The sequence below is a fragment of the Lutjanus erythropterus genome, chromosome 13, assembly GCF_056507025.1.
Source record: "Lutjanus erythropterus isolate fLutEry1 chromosome 13, fLutEry1.hap2, whole genome shotgun sequence".
NCBI lineage: Eukaryota > Metazoa > Chordata > Actinopteri > Lutjaniformes > Lutjanidae > Lutjanus > Lutjanus erythropterus.
This window is the reverse complement of record NC_139329.1, coordinates 35,762,916-35,781,491: the sequence shown is the minus strand read 5'-3', so window position 1 is coordinate 35,781,491 and position 18,576 is coordinate 35,762,916. Positions and strand designations below refer to the sequence as shown.

Here is an 18,576-nt window from a genome sequence, read left to right as displayed (position 1 = left end):
GTTGTTTGCAGCTCTTAGCGGGGCGGAGAGGATGGAGACGAGGCAAGCGGGGATAAAGACCGTGAACTTACCTCTCCTCTCCCTCCCATGAAGTGCATCCTGCCAAAGCTCATTTTCTCTTTTTTTAAATCTCATTCTTTCAGGGTTTTTAATCATCTAATTGCAGTCTAGACACATTTAACCAGTGCGGTAACACTCTACAATAGGGGTTCACTAATTAACATTAGTTAATGCTGTAAAAAGCAATAATAACAGTTAATTATTAGTTAAACTCATGTGTCTAGTAGTTATTTACTGATGGTGTTCACTATGACATTAATTCATAGACTATTTAACAATTTATTAACTGTTACTTCAGGCATGCACATTTTCAACTTTATCATTAGGATCACAAAAAAATGAATACATGGTAAGTTATCTTACATAATGCTTATTCAGCATTAATACATGGTTAATTACAATGCTTATGTAACGTACAATAAATCATAAGTTGGGCTGAACTTCAACTGTACATGTGGATAAAGGAACAAGCAAACCAAAACAAGAAAATGTGAAAAAAATCATAAGTTGGAGGATGGATGAGTAAGTGGACCATTTATTACCCTAATTAACATGTGAACATTACCTCATGATTATAACAGTGTTAATTAACTGTTAAACTGTTAAGTGTAATGCTTATTACTGCATTAAAGGTATAATTTCCAACATTTTCTTTAAAGAATGATGTATAGACTCATATAAACATGACTCCTCTCGGTGGCTGTGTCTGCAGAGACGCTCTGCTCAGGACGTGTTACCAACTCAAAGCGTTGGTACTTGACATCCAGGTGTCTCTCTGGTGCATGTACGAACAGCGCGGACAAATTCTACTGATTCCTTTAGCTAATGTTAATTAATGCACCCTCTTTGCAAAGTGTTACCTTTTGTTTTAAGAACCTGTGGATAAATGTCTCGCGTATGCTTACGTTGAAAAATGTTGCCAAGCATCAAAAATTAAAACTTATTTAAATATTTTATTCTTTAATGTCACATCCGTAGGGAAATAAAATGTTAACTGACTTTTAGACTCAAGTAGCTGTTGAGTTTCCTCTGCAGCTGAGTTTATCTCTGGTCTAGTGTACTGATCTGGAAAAGAAAAGGCCTACACCCCCCCCCCCTTAAGGAGTGGTTTCACAGCCAGGCACAGGGAAACAGCTCTAAAATACAGAGAAAATACACTGTACTCATAGCAAGGGTGCCTTGGCCATGCGTGAACTGATGCTGATGACATTCACATGTAGCTGTGATGCCTGAGTGGCTTAAGTTGCTCTGAGGGTCTGTGCAGAGGAGCTTGAGGATGCAAGAAGCACAGAGACATATTTTAACACTGCCAGACAAATACTTTGGTGGTATTTCCTCTGTTGTGGGCTATGAGTGAAAACTTAACCGAAATATACACATGATGTTAGGTGGGGTAAGTTAGACAACATGAAATGTATAATTTGGGTTTCAACACCTGAGCGCTGATGCTCAGTTAGATCAGAGGTAGATCAGACTGATCTCCAACTCCTCCAGCCTACATGTTGAAGTGTCCTTCGACAAGATGCTGAGCCCCAAATTGCCCCCAATTTGTCTGTGTGAATGGGTGAAGGCGACACTTGAGCAGTCAACAGACTAGAAAAACGCTTTATAAAATGGAGTATAACATTTTTCACCTTGTGTTAAATGTGGATGTGATGTTTTTTAAAACCACAAAGGCGCAACATTTTTTACATTTAATCTAAAAGGGGTAACTAATAATATATTGCTGCTACTAATACATACATATTATCTATTCCCAGGAAGCTCAAAGCACTCAAGTTCATTTCAGGTGTCAGCAATGATAAACACATCGCAATAACTGAATGCCTGTGTAATGACAGCACTCACATGAAATATTTACACTCCGTGTTTTTAGAGTTCTCTGCACACTCCAATTATCTTGATTAAAGTAAAATGGCAGGTACTTAAGGATCATAATTTTGCATTGTAAAACATTGATAAATCAAAGGAATCATATGCTTCTAATAGCTGATATGAGGATGTAATGGAATTTATTTTGTAGTAAAAATACCAACTGCACCGCATATCATGTTCAAATATCCACAAATGCGTATTTTAGAGTTAAATTTGTACTGTTTGAGGTGGGCTGGTAGCTCAGTTGGTAGAGCAATGCGCCCCATGTTCTGAGGCTGTGAATCCTCTGCAGCGACTGTGGGTTCGACTCCCGCCTGCGGCTCTTTGCTGCGTGTCATCCCCAGTGCTCTCTTTCTCTATCCTGTCATATCTTCAGCTGTTCTATAAATTAAAGGCATAAAAATACATGTAATATTTAGCTTTAACAGAAGCAAGAAGAGCAGAAGATAGCACTTGGTAATTACCAGAAAACTAAATTTGAGTAAATAGTTTCTGTTTCCTTGAGTTCACAGTCATTTGATAAGCTGTGGCAGCAAGGACATTAAACTGATGAAGTTTTTATCGTGAAGGTTTGGTGACTCAAATACTCATCATGTCATGTCACTTTTTATTTTACTTCACAACATTCAAAACAATATTCATATCAAAATCCAACATGGCAGTTTGCACGGACAAAGACACTGACCATGAGCGAGGAGTAGTTATTTTTTCATGTTTTACATTTTGGGAGAATTTTATTTTTACAAAATCACTTTTAGAGGATCATTTTATGTGTTCTTGTTGAAAATTACATTTGCACAACTTTGATAATAAGGCAGTGAATGTCTGTATCCTGGAGGAAACATTTCCCACATAAAACAGAGATAATCACTCAAGAGATATACTTATGTATTGAGGCCTATACTCTGCAGATGATCAATAATATGGAGGTGTGAGATATCGATTACTCTTCTTTGTACTCGTAAATGCGTAGTAATGATTAATTCACCAGCGAGAAGATGCTTTCAGGGAATTTGTGTCAGTGGTTTCTGCAGTTCAAGAAAGAGAAGAGAGAGGTGAAGTTCTGCCACCTGATACAATATTGTGTTGTTGTTTATTCAAAGATTAGACTTGTTTCAAGCAATATTTTTACTTTTAGTTAATTTATTGTTTGTGAAATGTTTTAAAATTTGGCACATGAACTGTTAAAAAAGTAGATCATGTTAAATGTATGCACTAAATGTACAATATAAGGAGATACAGGGTGTAAAGATAAAAATAAAGGTGATATTCTGAAAAAAATGAAATGAAATGATATGTGAAATTTTATAAATTTATCCTAGATACATTAGAAAATATCAATAGTTATTTTTCTAAATGTTGATATGTGCTTGCGCAATTAAGGGCAATTGTAAACAGATTAAATTGATGCTAAAAGTGATTGGTTTAAGGTGGACTAATCAGGCACAAACCCGATGAGGCTCTGTACAAAATCACTCCCTGTTTAGTACGTAATGCACCACATGTACTGTCAGACATTTTATCAGTGTCCTTTTAAAAAAAGCCCCCACAGTGCCTGGACACTACTTTTCTTTGCAATCCCACAATGCAACGCTTATTATAGACGTGAAGATGACAGTTATGCATCATTACACCTGCCAGTGATGACAGAAAATGATGATGATGATTAGTAGGTGTCAGAAATTACAGACTTACTGCATACTACAGAGCAAACCGCAACTGTTTATGGGTTGTCTAGGGAACAGCAACTGAGTGAGTGAAAGAAAGCTTTCAGGCAAAACACACCTGCTGCAACAGCACACACTTTAAGGTTCTCTCTTCTCTTTGTATTGTTTGGAACTGGTTTTCTGTGGCTACCTGACTGTGAAATGGCGGAACTATGCCAAATACATGTGATGAGTTTCTTAATGTTAAGATGGCAGTACACGAATTCTGATTAGACCTTCGTCCTGTTGTCCTCCTCTCGTCTCGCCTTGACACAAATGAACCCCCAGCCCTCTCACGGTCGAGCAGAGGCCAGTATAAAGGGAATCCATCCCATTTGCTGTCCTCCCACAAACCTTAGCTAATCAATGTACACCTCGGAGAGTGATTACAAATCAGCCCTCTTCAACTCCACTAGGAGGCAAACACGCCCACATCTTTGACATTCCTGTCTTTCAGAGCCTGTAGCGGTCCCGCTTTAAAAGCTAGATGCTGGTATCTTATGAAACTAGATGATCTGAGAAGATCTATTCGCACCAACCACGTCATGCTTAGCTTGTTGGGAAGGGGGACAAATAACGCTATAAATGTTTAAAGAGAAAAACTGGCATGGGTCTTTTAAAAAGGGTCAAGATATTTGAATGAAAACTGTTCCATGTTTCCCCAAGAGTCTCTCCTCTGCAGGCATGTGTACTTTATGCTAATCATATGTAGCTTTGTGGGGGAAAAAAATCATTATAAATGTGATGTTTTCACCCATTTTTAATATTTCAGCATACTGGAGTCCCTCAACAGTATTGGAATTGCGTAAGCTGACTGGAAATGCTGAAAGCTGAGACTCTTGTGGATTTCATGAGCCCAGTTGTATTAATGTGTGATGATGTTAGTCCCTGCAGTATTGCCAGTTCATTGAGACCAGTTTTTGAAACTTCTATTTTATACAACACAAACACAAACTATGGCTTTCCCAGGGGGGGACAGAGGTTTCAGAAGTGTTCGCCATCCATTCATTGGAAAATGCAACTCTCCAAATTTCGACCAATTTCAATCACAGCATGAATTTTACTATGGTGTTCCTCAGTGTCTTGGTATCTTACCGTGGTATTTTGGGGGGATTTCTGACCATTTAATGAATTCTCTTTTGGTGGTGCACATGGTGCTGCTACAACGTATAATAGAGCAGAGGTTTTCTAAGTGGGAGGCGGGCTCACAATCATTTCATTGGAGGCTCAGTAAATGGCGGTGAAAAAAATATTACATTATATTACATCAGTTAATAAAAAGGAGAACCCAGAGAATAACCTAACTGTGCGTGATTGAGTTCAAGAGACACTTCGGAGATACAGTAATTCTGGCCATTTGTCCCTAGAGACAGAAACTAATGAATGCCTTTGGACAGACCTTTTTTTGTATTTTGTTCAGTCTGAAGTCATGTCAAACAGCAGTATTAGGCCATCTTGGCTCAACTGTTGAATTTCCGTGAGATCAAACATCATAATCATGGACCCAAAGCCATCCATGGATTGAACAAAACTAAGCAAGTAACTAAGGCGTGGCTCCCAAGCTTCATCTGAGACTTTGAAAAACAGAGCATGGGAATGGTCATTTATACTTCCAGCATAATTTTCACACATTTTACAGTCTTAGTTGTCAAATGTAAATAGGTGCACGCTGCTGAGCTGCATCTCATACCATTTCTATGTATGTAACATAATACTGTTGACCTGGTATCTCCTCCTGAAGACCCCCTGTACCCCCCTACAAAGGCAACAAATGGGTCTACGGTGAGGCATACTTCCTCCTGTTTTTCATTGCTTTCTCCCAGTTTCACATTTGTCTTGTATTTCTCCCAATCTGACAAATTTTCACAACTTTTTTCCTCCATTTTTGTTATCACAGCCGTTTTCTGGCACTGTGCAGCATGTGTAAGCCCTGCAGCTCTGAAAGTCTTCTGTTTCCACCTGGACAACAATACAGCTGCACCAATTGTTGTTTTGTGAGAGGACAACTGCTCGCACCCGCTGTATCCAGTTCTCCTCAATGTATCCATGCTTGTGCCTCATTCTGACTGAGATGGAGAGAGAAATAAAGAGTACTACAAGGAATAAATACTCAAATTTCAGATGTCCTGGAAATAAGTTTCATATGGAAAGTTTTAAGGAATGGGTCACATTTTTTAAGAGAAGCCAAACTACCATCACATAATCAAATCTGAATTTTGGACTACATAAGACCCATTGTGTTTTCCAACTCGTGTGTAAGTAGTAGGCTATTGGCAGTCATCTGTTTGCCATGCAATGTGTACTTACTTTGAAATTTTAAAAGTCATCAGAACAGCAGGAAGCAAAGTCCATGAAACTCAAGTTTTTCACTTTGGTTTTGAAATCCTCCCTATTTTTGAAGTCGGTAATGGGACAGGGAGGAAGACGTTACAACTGACTTAAAACATCATGCACTGATCCCAGAATATACAAGAAGACCCACTGAGGGGCTGAATTCTCATCATTATCATTTATTTAAGAACAACGATCTGATCTTAAAGACAGTGAAATGAGAACAGTGGATTGTACAAGATAAGAATTTGCTCCCCTGAAATATTTACTCTCCCCTCTTTTAAAAGCCTCTGCGATCTCTCCCTGATTGTGCCTGAGACCCCCTTTAAAATTACAGGAGATAGACAAAGGATCAGATATGTATTAGACAACATACTCCAGGGCCAGCCTCCTGCAAAGAGCTGTGTGTTGTCAATGTGTGTGTGTGTTTGTCTGCAGTATCTGAAGCCCACAGTGCCATCAGGCTCTCAAAAGAGGAACTGCTACTTTCTCCCCCTCCCTCCCTCCGTCTCCTCTCCAGTCTCAGAGACTTAAATCTGATTTTATTTCTTTATTTGCCATCAGCTTGTCGGTGAAACATCTGCATGTTGGAAGGATAATGAGGGATATTTTCTTTCTGTTCACCATCAGAAGACATTCCCTGCACTGAAATGTGTCCTTTGAGCGTGTGCCCGTGCGCCTGTGCGCGCGTAAACGTCTGTGTGCGCGCTAACAGGGGAGGCTGAAATCTGGACAGACAAATCTGGACAGATTACACTGGTTAACAAAACGAGTCTAAATACACAAACCAGCGAATGAACAGACTGCATCAAACAGATATAGGCAAAGGCGGCACACGCGCACCCACACAAACACAAACACAAACACACACTCACAGTTCTGCCACACACTCACACTTGAGTAGGACACCGGGCAGAGTGCGTTCCGCCGATCATCTCCGTCCCTCCCTCCAGCAAGCGGATTGCCTGTGCCACTGACGACAGCCAGGCAGTCACACACACAGCGCTGGGAGTGTGAGGCTGTGTGTGGAGAGACTGCTGCATCAAGGAAGAGAGAACTGTGTGCGCTCGCAATCGGGAACGCTGCGTGGGAGTTGTTCTCTCCCTCTACCTGCCATTTGCATTCCTTCTTTCTTCTCCACACTCATCCTCGGACGGCGCGCAGGGAGTCCCATTACCGAGGGAGGATCGCTGCCGTGTGTGTCTTGTGTGTGTGTGTCTGTGCGTGTGTGGGTTGCCTGTTTTAACTACAGCTGTCATCTTTAAGAACCGCGGTGCCGCCGTTTGTGGAGAAAACTCATTGGAAATCTGCAAGAAAACGGCTGTCTGTTGTCTTTTCTTCCCCCTCCTCCTTCGGCTCTTTTTTTGAAAGCTGTCTTTCAAGGCGATGGACTTGAGATAGTGCGTCTCAATTTGAGTGTTGGTGGCTGGGAGTTGCCGTCGGGGAGAAATGCGAAAGGATGCTTGGAAGCAGTGAAGGCTACAGCAGGTGAGTGTCCGATTAAGGGCGCAAAAAATGGGGCTCTTATATGTTTGTGTCGATGCAGTTTAATGTGGGCTGAGGCCAAGATTTTAGAGAGCTGGATACCCAGAATGCAGCTAAACCCCAGTCTCCCTGGGTTTACTTTGAAGATCCTTCAAATATGTGAAATCTTGTGGCGACATCAGTGCAACTCCTCGGATCTCGTTCCGATGTCAAAACGGCTAAAATGCGCCCGCGATGATGAGGGCACAATCCGTTGACAGACAGGACAGAAAAAGCAAACGGGGGACTTGAGTGTTGGTTAGGCGCGTCCTCTGCAGGTAAAAACGCATCTAATACACTCAGATTGGGAATTGATTTATAGATTTGTTATCCGTGCACATTTCGACAGAATAATCTCCTTTTCTGATCGTTTCTCTGCGTATGTGCGCCTGTCTGGAGAGGACGAAAGCTTAAGAAGCCATTAATCAAATGTAATTGTCCCGCGAATGTGAGCGCGTGTGCGCGTGTGAGAGAATTGGGAGTGTGTGTGTGTGTGTGTGTGTTGCAAAATGTTATCTTAATCTAGCCTTTATTTGGCCACGTATGGGCTCTGCTGAGATAACATTTCTCATTGTGGGGGAGTGTGAGGCAGTCGTGATCCTCCCCATATGCCATTTTATTCATCTGCAAAGATGGTTATCTAAATGGACAGCGTAGAAAAGCAACGCAGGGCTTCTGCTGCATTTTATTGATCCACAGAAACGACTTTGGAATTTTTTTTGTTTTGTTTTCAACCAAATGGCAGTCATGGGATCTATATATAGCTGCGACTGCACAGAACACAGGATGAAACTTGTGTGTGTGTGTGTGTGTGGTGCCACACACCGTCTGTTGTTTATTATTCAAGGCAGCATATGCAGAGAATAATATGACAGTGGCCCCCTGAAAATGTTTCCCCCCCTTTATTGTCCAGCACTGCCTGTTATAATGACACACCAGAAAAAAACAGTTGCGGCAGAGTATCAGAAGACTGTGTGATGCTGTGCCTGCGGACATTCATAAAGTGCTGTAGCTCTATTGGTTATAAATAGCCGGAGGGAGCGGACTGCCAGATAGAACAGGAGCAGCCTCCCGGAGCTCGAGCAGCAGCAGCAGCATCCTCTCAGGCTTTATCAGGGCTCACAATCCAAGATGATAGATAGAGCTGATACACTTTGAGATATCACACGGATGCACGGGCAAGGGTGTGGCGCGGGGGGCCTCATAGGTGCATCGTATCCAGCCTATCCGGGAGTTCTTTGTTTTCCAGTGTCATGCACTCTCCTCATTAGAAAAAAAATAAAAATGGACTGTTTGTTTGTTACCCGGGGATGAACAGGCACGCCGCAGCTATTTGGCTATTCACACCAGACCCCCTTGTTATGGCAGATTCACTGTTAGTAAGAGGTTGTGGTGGATGAAGGAGTTAAAGGCAAGACTGACTGACAGGAAAGTGGGGTTTGAGTCCCAAGCTGGGAGACTGTGGTTTGACAGTAGTGTGAAATTACATGTCAGTGATACCTTTTATTTACAGCTTTTTAGTTTTCATTTTTTGTTTGCAAAAAGATTACTTGGTTAGGTTTAAGCAACAAAGCTACCTGTTTAGATTTAGGCAATGATGTTTGCTTAGATTTAGGCAACACAACTTAGTTATGTTTCAGCAAAAAGTACTTCTTAGGTTTAGGCAACAACAGTACTTGATAAAGTTTACGCAACAAAACTATTTGCTTTGGTTTATGACAAAATTACCCCGTTAGGTATAGGCAACAAAAATAATTGGTTAGGTTATGAAGCAAAACTACTTGGTTAGGTTTAGGCAACAAAGCTATGTGGTTAGCTATAGGCAAACAACTGTCTGACTAGGTTTAGGCAACAAAAATACTTCATTAAGTTTGGCAACAAAACTACTTGGCTTGGTTTGGGCAACGCAATTGCTTGGTTAGGGCTTTCTATGGACACCTGGGTGCTTGTCTCTTGCATGCTCTGTACAGCCGGATGTAAATATCCACACAAGCTATTCCATCCTGGGTGCAAATAGTATCTGCCTAAAAAAAAAAAAACAACTTTTAGTTTCTCTCTGAGGATGTTTTTGACACTCAGCAGTGACTTCAGACTGACCTTATTACGCCAGATGTTCTTCTTTAATCCATCGCAGTGGCACTGCATTTCAATAGGGTTATTTCACTTCACTTACAGACTTAACAGCCTGTTTTTGTCAGGTTTTACTGTTGATCTCTTTGATGGCTGAGATGCTGCCGACTTAATCATGGCCGCCTTGCAGCAGCCAAGAGGCCACTGAAGTGTGTGATCTGCTTCGTCCACACGCCCCGGCTGCCTTCATTAAACAAATGTGCGGCCACTGACCTTGGCTACCTACCAGTTGTCAATAGGATTCACCTCTGTGCCCTGCAGTAGGCTTATAGGACACATATAACACAGAGCCTCCTCCCTCCTATCCTCCAACATTATGCTGCTGTTGACATACTATATTGAATTACAACACGTTGATCAATGTTTGCAATAAGCTAAACCTCTACATAGTGGCCAACATAACGCAGTATCAGATGTCACAGGAAAATCATGCTCCTCATAACAGCATTATATTTCTGTGAAGTATGGTCACATCTTGGCATGTTTGTAATTTAATCTCATGTGGAAAAGATGGAGCAGCAAACCAATAAGACCAGTGTAAAAGCGTGGCTGTGTGCTGCATTTTAATCAGTCGTGAAAGAAATCAGCTGCACCATAGATCTGTCAGCAGACCGGGGCAGAGGAGCAGTCGAGACAGAGTGGGCGGTGGTGGTGTGGACCGTGATGTTAGCGCGTGATGACTGATCACAGGCCTGCCTTCTCACAACGCACTAAATGACCAATAGTGTTGGTGAGAGGGCTAATGGTGGGTTATGACGTGTTAGCGTGTCTCTTGGAGACACTCATCCTGGGTGTAAAGCTGACACCTACTGCATTGACAAGGTGTTTATTAGCTCCCAGTTGTGAGGCCACGAAGCCTACATAATGCTACGATGACACAGTGCTGAGAGTTTTCACCCGGGATGGCAATTATGTTGTTTTCATAAGACGCGGCTGCCATTCCACTTGATGCCACTGCCTTGATACGTTGGTGCCCGAGGCTGGAAGGCATGTTTATAAAAGGCCTGCGGTGGGATCATAGTCGTCGTTTGATGGGGGGGGGGGGTTCTTGCTCACAAGTCACTGTTGTCCTTGGTGGATGTCTTTTGAACCAGATAAGCAGGAAGAGCAGCTGCAAGGGCTGTCTTGAAGCGATCAGCATTTTTTTTTTTGTGGTCTTTCTTTCGAAGATTCAGCAATGCAATCTTTTTCATTTTTCACCTGAGTGTTGCAGAGAGTGTGGGGCACAAGCACATGGAACAGCTCCTTAACAGCATCAACAAATATTCAGCTCTGTCTCCTTGAAATATTATTGAAATATATTAGTGTGAACCACCATGCCTCTACTAAGGTTGTCAAAAGTAGTGAAGTATCAATACTTCTCTAATACTACGTTTAAAAATAACACAATTCTTACATTTGATATCGTCAAAACTACTGAATCTCCAAACAAAATGATTTAAGTGCTCATGTAAAACCTCACTTCAGTTCCATCTTCATTGTCCTGTCTGAAAGTGTTCAGTGACTTATTCTGGACCAGCACTATGTGCACGAAGCTGTTCTCATTTTTTTTAATACCAGTATACTAGTATCAAAGGTTAAAATTCTGGTATTGTGATATCACTAGTTTCTGCACTAGACCAGAGTGGACAAACTAAATGCTGACTTTAGATATGGCCTTTAATTCTGGTAGATGCTTGGCAGGTGAGTTTGTTGCAGCTAGATGCCTCTGAATCCTACTCACTGGTTCTTTAATTAACCTAACTGACAAGTTGCAAAAATGTCTGTATTGAATGTATCAGTAAAATGTTAACTGACAACAGGCAATCTTGCAATACTTTTTAAAATCATCTATTTAATTTTTTTCAAGACTCCGATGCCACACAGTATTTTCTTGCAAAGATTCTGAATCTTCTGATCTTTCCCTTATGTTAACTGAAGTGCGTTTATTGCCTAAACCAACTCCAAATCACCATATTTCCTCATCTTAATCAGAACGTTCTTGAGTCTTGTTATTAAAATCCTGACCTTTGTAAGGCTGACATTGACCCCAGCCTGCGTGTGAATTAAGCACATTATATAAATGTATTGTTTCAAAGAAACATCAGTTAACATAATCCAGGCAAGAATGACTTTGTCACCACATGGTAGTAATGCATTTAATAATATACAAATTTCTGGGAGAGAGGGTTGAAAGATTTATTTCACTTGTTTCCCCTTTCACCAACCTGCCCAAACTCTTATGAAACACCATGTGATTGCGTCTTATAATGCAGCAGCTGGTTGTCATGCATGGGTTTCTGCACAGATGGACTCTATTGTGCTGAACCGTGTCCAACAAAATGTGGTTTTATTCTTTGCAACAGTGTCCATGGTAGGAAGTGTTTCTCTTTTATTGTTCTCATAATGGCTGAGGGCCTCTTGGTGACCAAAAATCAAAAAGCTAATTTTCTCAGCTCCAAACAAATCACACTGCTTTAATAAAGCTCTGTTGACTATCTACTTGTTCACTGTACCCAGGGTTACAGTAAACGCTGCTGCGTATAAGCACACATTTGAGCATGCAACTGTTGATCCCCAATTTACCTTCATCAGAGCGATAGTGGCTTTCACCATGTCATTTCTGATATCAAATTTGTTGAACTGTGATTGCATTGCCCTTAATCTTCTGACGCTGGACACATTAACGTAATTACTGCATACGCTAATCCAGAATTTACACAAAATTGGTAACCTTGTATCTATCACGTCAATGATACCGGGCACAAAGCTGCAAATAGATTGTTCCATACGGTCAAAGTCATTAAATGCTGCAGAAAATAGCCACATCCCGCAGTGATCAGCTGTGTGACACGTCTTCCAGGGCTCGTTCTAATCAAGAAGAAGCAGCAAAGCAAAGAAACAGGAATTTCTAAAGGGACCACTCATGGTTATGACTATATTAGTATTTGAATTAGTGCTGGAAGTGAAATGTCATTGCACAGTACAGCCTTGTTAGAGGCATGTCAGAGGCATGTCTAAATGTCATTCCGTCACATTAGCCTGTAGAGTCCATTCACCTTTAAAAGGATTCATGTTAGAAAAGCTCATACAAGTGCAGCTAATTCTGATCTGCCTCACAGTGTTGTGAAAAATGTCTTTAGAGAATTTCTGCAAAGGTGCCTTTAGAGAGCGGGTTCACCTTTTATGCTTGTGTGAAAAATCAAGGTGTCCACAAAGAAAAGCTGGATTAGCATATGTTTTCAAACAGCAACAGCCAGCAGAAATGGATTCTTTGCTAGAGTATGACAGAATACTGTACCTCCACAAGCCATGACCCTCTCCAGTCTACATGTAAATACAGCATCTGTATAGATTTTATTCTAATGAGGCTTGACCATTGCCAGCATTTTGATGGTCTCTTGAATTTGCCTTTTAGAATATGAAATTGTATTTTAAATCATTCACGCTAAAAAAGATGCAGATTTCAAGCGGTTGCCAGGAAAAAACATCCTGCCATGCGCCACCTGGAGTCCCTTGGAGGATGCATCATTAAAAAATGTATTGATGGCAGACAATGTTTGGGTCAAGGGTTGGGGAGGTGTTGTTGTGCTTGCTAAGGCTCCTCACAAACCCTCTGGAGAGGACATTTGTATTCACAGCATAGGGACTAATCAGTGCCTGTGCTGGCGCCCCTGTTGCCAGGCAGACTTTAACTTAAGACACCCATCTTTTAGATGACTGTGTGAATGACACGTATGTCACTCTACTAAGCTGTCAGTGGGTTGTGCATTACATCAGCTGAGGGTGTTGACTGGCACCTTGGGAAGGAAACTAAAGCTTAAACACCTAAGCACCCATGTTACGGCTGAATAATTAATCAAAAATATTTTCAAAATTGCAACATGACCAAGTGCAATATCCACATAACATGAACTACTTATAAATTAAGCATTGTGGTGCTACAGAGGTGTCCCAGCCTCCAAATCACATTCTCCAGATGTATAAGAACACGCTTGTTTGGAACAGACCCCAGCAAAAATCACATCTTTTTTATATGACTTCAGTGAAAATGAAATGCAAAAAAAAATAAATAAATAATTACCATTCCTGCTGAAGTTGTGACTCATTGCAATCGCAATTTCAAAAAAAAGATCTAAGACCTCTTCTGTGCACATAAAAGGTTTATTTCTCCTTATTTCTCCTTTGCCAAGATAATCCATCCACCTGACAAGTGTGGCATGTAGAGATGCTGATTAAACAGCATGATTATTGTACAGGTGTACCATGGACTCTTCACAGTAAAAGGTAACTCTAAAATAGGCATTTTGATCTTAGAAAAAGATATTTATTAGACACTGAACTATGGCTGTTTTACATAGGATCACAGATACCATTTTTTCCCAGGAGGGCAAAGACAAGACCTGCCTCTGCCTCTGATTGGCTTACCCAGATATTGTTACCCTAACCAATCAATCCTCATGCCTAAACCTAACCAAGCCAACCAATGAAGGCAACAAGCACTCGGCAGTCCAAGGCAGAGGGGCGCAGGTCATTACTTTGCCCTCCTGGTAAGAAAATTGTGGCCCTATGTGAAACAACCACAGTTCAGTGCCTAATAATGTCTTTTTTTTTTCCAAGATAAAATTGCACATTTTGGAGCGGCCTTTTATTCTGACATTTTAACAAATTTGAGAACAAAATTTGAGAGAGAAGCTAAAGAAGTCCTAGATCTCTTACTTTAACTTATGAAAATGGGGACTAAAACAGAAGTGTTGTATATACATTTTTAATGAGTGTACAACAGCATAATGTAGTAAAAAAAATTAGATTACATTTTTTTCTTGATGGAAATTGTGATGGTGATGCAGGAATGATCATTTTTGCATCATTTTCACTTTTACTGAAAAAGAAAAATTTGTTGGGGTTTGCACCAAAAAATATGTTTTCTTACATCTGGAGAACAAGATTTGTAGGCTAAGACATCTATGCAGAACTAGAGTGCCTCATTATAATGTTGTTCATTACATTTGTTTCCTTAATCAAACAACTGCAGCTTCTGTGATCTGGATATTGCACTTGGCCATATTGTGATTTCAATAATATTGTGATTAACTGTGCAGCCCTAGTACATATGTCATATACTGTGATTGATTCAGAGAGTATGCAATACTGTTGGTTATATTTCAAATGTATAAGCTGGGCACAAAAACTACATAGAAGCACCTAATGTGATGGTTTTGGGTGTAAATTCCATATCCATTGTTGTTTACAACGCCCTTCCATCTGTACACAATGAGCATTTTTGTGCCATTTGATAGTTGCACATGCATTTATAACCAGAGTCTGAATAAATTGTTTTGCAGTGGTGATGATTAGTATTGTTCAGCAAAATTACAATATGTTGCATCTGTTCTGCTGAAAGCGTCTATTCAAACGGTGCTATTCAGCGGTGACTGGAGTCCCAATAGTGGGACAATAGCAGCCCCACTTATACAGCCACACTTGAATGGAGCATATGATATTTTCCATAAGTGGGAACAAGATATGTGTTTGTGCCCCACCTCGCTGATGTAATGGCTGTTAAAACACCCTGTTGAGATCCAGAGTTCGCTGAGTTCGGTGTTTAGGTGCAGCACTAGCACCCTCAACCGTCTACCCTTTGTCTAGTAGGCTGACCGAGGATCTACTTGGAAGTGAAGTTGTCATTTACACCAGATGTGCTGCAGGTCTCCTCTGGTTTCAGAAGCGAAAATTGCAGCACAGTGATTTAAAACACAGAAATTGCTCAATTTTAAATTTTTCTTGGGTGGTATACTAACCAAAATCCAGAGCGACACCCTCCTTTACATTGAGCTGATTCATTCTGAATCAGGTTTCCCAGAACTTGTTTTGTTGCTGTTGCTGTATGGCCATTAACAGCCAGTAATCCCATTAGAATTCATTAAGAACTTGGACACCCCTGTTCAAATGCTGCCACAGTATAGAAAGGCTGCTCTGTGATAGTTGGATTAAAGTGTTCTCTGATAATTCAAATATTTTAATGTGTTTCAAGCCCATTATCCCCTCCTTTCGTCAGATACGTTTAGTTGCTTTTTGTCCATTGACAGCCTGCTCCCATTCATCATGTGATTCAAGACAACGGAGGCCTTGCTTTGAGGTATAAAGGGGCAGAGGCTTTTAGTTCCCTAAAAGCTCACATTCTCTGTCTCTTTGGTGCTCTCTTTGTTTAACTTCCCTAAAAGCTCTGCCTCTGTCAGTGTGTCTCTCCTTCTCTCCCTTTCTATCACCCGCTTTCTGTCAGCGCACAGAGAGGGAGGGAGAGAAAGGAACGACAGAACACTGTAACAAAGAACTGCTAATACTGTCGATGGAGGAGAGCGAAAAGTGCAGGGAGGAAACAAGAGGTCAGATTTCAGGTTATCGACCAGGCTGTGTGGCATGAGGAGATGTTAGACTGCCATGAAGACATGAAGAAGCAGCAACACTTGGACGTGAAAAAGAGATATTTGTAGAAATACTCACTGAATATGTTTACATTCATATTAATAACCACATAATCAGGGTGAACTGTATTCTGTTTATATTCTGGGATAAGTCTATATCTTGGAAATGAAGTATGCCATCTGGGATACGCCTCTCGTCTGATATATTCTGGCACATATATTCTGTCTGTTTTTGACTGTGACAAACAATGCAGGCATTCGTTTTCCATATGCATGATCACGTGCATTCCTCTTCAGTGCAAAACATGTTCAAATTATATCAACACTGCAAATCCAGAGTGAATCAGGGCTGCACCTAATAATTATTTTAATTACTGTTTTTTTTCCCAAAACATCATCATTTGCTCTACATCGTTTTCAAAAATAATGACAAATCCCCATCACAAGTTTTCGCAGCCAAAGTGATGTGTCAAAATTGCTTATTTAGTCTGACCAGCGGCCAAAAACCAGAAGTGCTTAATTTATAATGTTATGAAAACAAGCAAGGAAGGCAAATGCAAGCAACTCTTCAGACTTAATATGAATCCATATTCAGCAAATATCTATATATTTTTGCTAATGAGGCGCTAAAAGATCCATCATTGATTAAAACCTGGAATTTCACTTAACATTATTGATCATGAATACATATTTTTTTACTTTTTATTAAAGAAGGTATTTGTCCAAGTACTCGACTGTATGGGCCAAGTAAAAATGTGAACTGTTTCGTTTTGAAGATGTTTATAATACAAATTAAAAGAATATTTATTGAGTTAACTTAGTTCTTTGTTGGCAGAATGTCATGTTGACATGTTTAGCATATCCATATAGTTTTGTTCTGGGCTGACAGATGCTGGATTTTTTGGGCTGATGTTGGTACTGATATAAGGAGTAAAAAAAAATAATAGATCTATCAGCTGCTCTTCTGTAATATGCAGAATATATACTTTTAAATTTTCTAATTCTAAACACATTTTTTGCAATGATCCATCAAAAGTTTTTAACACTTGTGGCAAAGATATCTAATGGAGGCAGGATATTTTACAGTCTAATAATAAACTTTGTCAAAAATGATAGCAGGGAACTGAAACAAACTTTCACCAGTATTTTTAACAATTAAAATAAATATAATTTTTTTTACAAAAAGGACAAATACAGCAAGATATATGCATATTTTAAACATTAGTTAATAAATAGGATCAAATATGCGGAGAATGTTGCCTATAAAGCGAACAGATAAAAACAATCTGCATTATGTTCAAAAAAGAACTGATATAGCTGTGGTAGGCCAATACTGGGTCAGTAATATCGGTCAACTGATATATCGGTCAGGCTCTAGTTCTTGTCTCCATTTTATTTTAACATAATGGGAGCTGGGAGGCAGAATATACTGTAACTAAAAGATACATAATGTTGAGCATTTTTGCATTTATCAGATAGAAGATAAGATCAGATATATGAGGGGGAGAATACTTGGCACCCCCAAATAATGTCAATTTGACAGCCAATAACATACTGAAGAGCTGCAGTTGTGGCATTGTCGATTTGATTTTGGTCAATGTGGTTAGTTTGCAGGAAAAGATACAACACAGCCTCCTCTGAGCCTCACAGTATGGGTAGGGCTGATAGACGGAAGATGGAGATTCTCATTTAGTCGATGTGTTTCAGCTTTCATTCAGCAACACAGAATGTAGAGAGCTTCACTCAAGGACAGGAGAAGCAGAATTACCAGCAGAAGGCTTTGAGATTTATGTACGTCACACCTAAATGCACTTTGCGGTCTACTTGGATTATTTTTGCCAAAAAAAGCATAGCTCTGACTTTCGAGTTTGACAGGTTGAAGTTGATCGATTGCTTATGCATCACCTCTGTAAAGACATATTTTAACTTTGGCTACAGCCAGTCGCATTCTCTAAATCTGAGGTGGATGAGTGAGGGCAGTTAAACCGGTGAAATGGTGGTGGTGGTAGGAGCGTGTGGGTGTATTGGGGAGGGAGAGACTGATGAAAGAGCCAGGCAGCGATCAAAGGCGAGAAAATGAAATGGCATTTGACCTTGTTGGACGCCGGCGAGTGACGTGCTGCCACAGAAGTGCAAAGTAGTTTGGGAACCTGTGGGAATCGAGAGGGGAGAGAGATCAGGTCTGCAGAGTGCTGATGTGGGGAGAGAGGATGGTCCAGGCAGTTTAACCCTTTCATCTCATAACTGATTTAGCAAGGGAGCACGGAGTGGCCAAAAGTTATTACGATGACAAAATGAGTCAATTTCAGGTGAAAATGGTGCTTCTTGTGTGTTGTGTGGTCAACTTATGGTATACATCTCACTATCCATTAAAATCTTGCTTATGATGTGAATAATGGGCTCAGTAAATTGGTTTTATGCCCTAAAAAAGAAACCTCAGGAGTAATCACCCTCCATAACATAATCTACCTTCACCCTAGTCCAGAACCTGTGGTAGATATGCAAATGCCAAATAAATAATTCAGCTCTTTTGCATTTTCTTTTGC

At 40.4% G+C, this 18,576-nt stretch overlaps 1 protein-coding gene across 2 annotated transcripts in view; it reads left to right on the top strand.

Moving 5' to 3' along the window:
• The window catches only part of lingo1a (leucine rich repeat and Ig domain containing 1a), a 177,262-nt gene that overhangs the window by 134,393 nt on the left and 24,293 nt on the right, over window positions 1–18,576 (top strand). Inside the window, exon 1 of one of the 2 annotated variants that reach the window (XM_084734746.1) lies at window positions 6,829–7,460. The exons of the other annotated variant lie outside the window; for it this stretch is intronic. The gene's annotated coding sequence lies outside the window, so the exon portion shown is untranslated. Of the gene's footprint in view, window positions 1–6,828; window positions 7,461–18,576 lie in introns of those variants that run through there. 2 annotated transcript variants of the gene reach the window in all.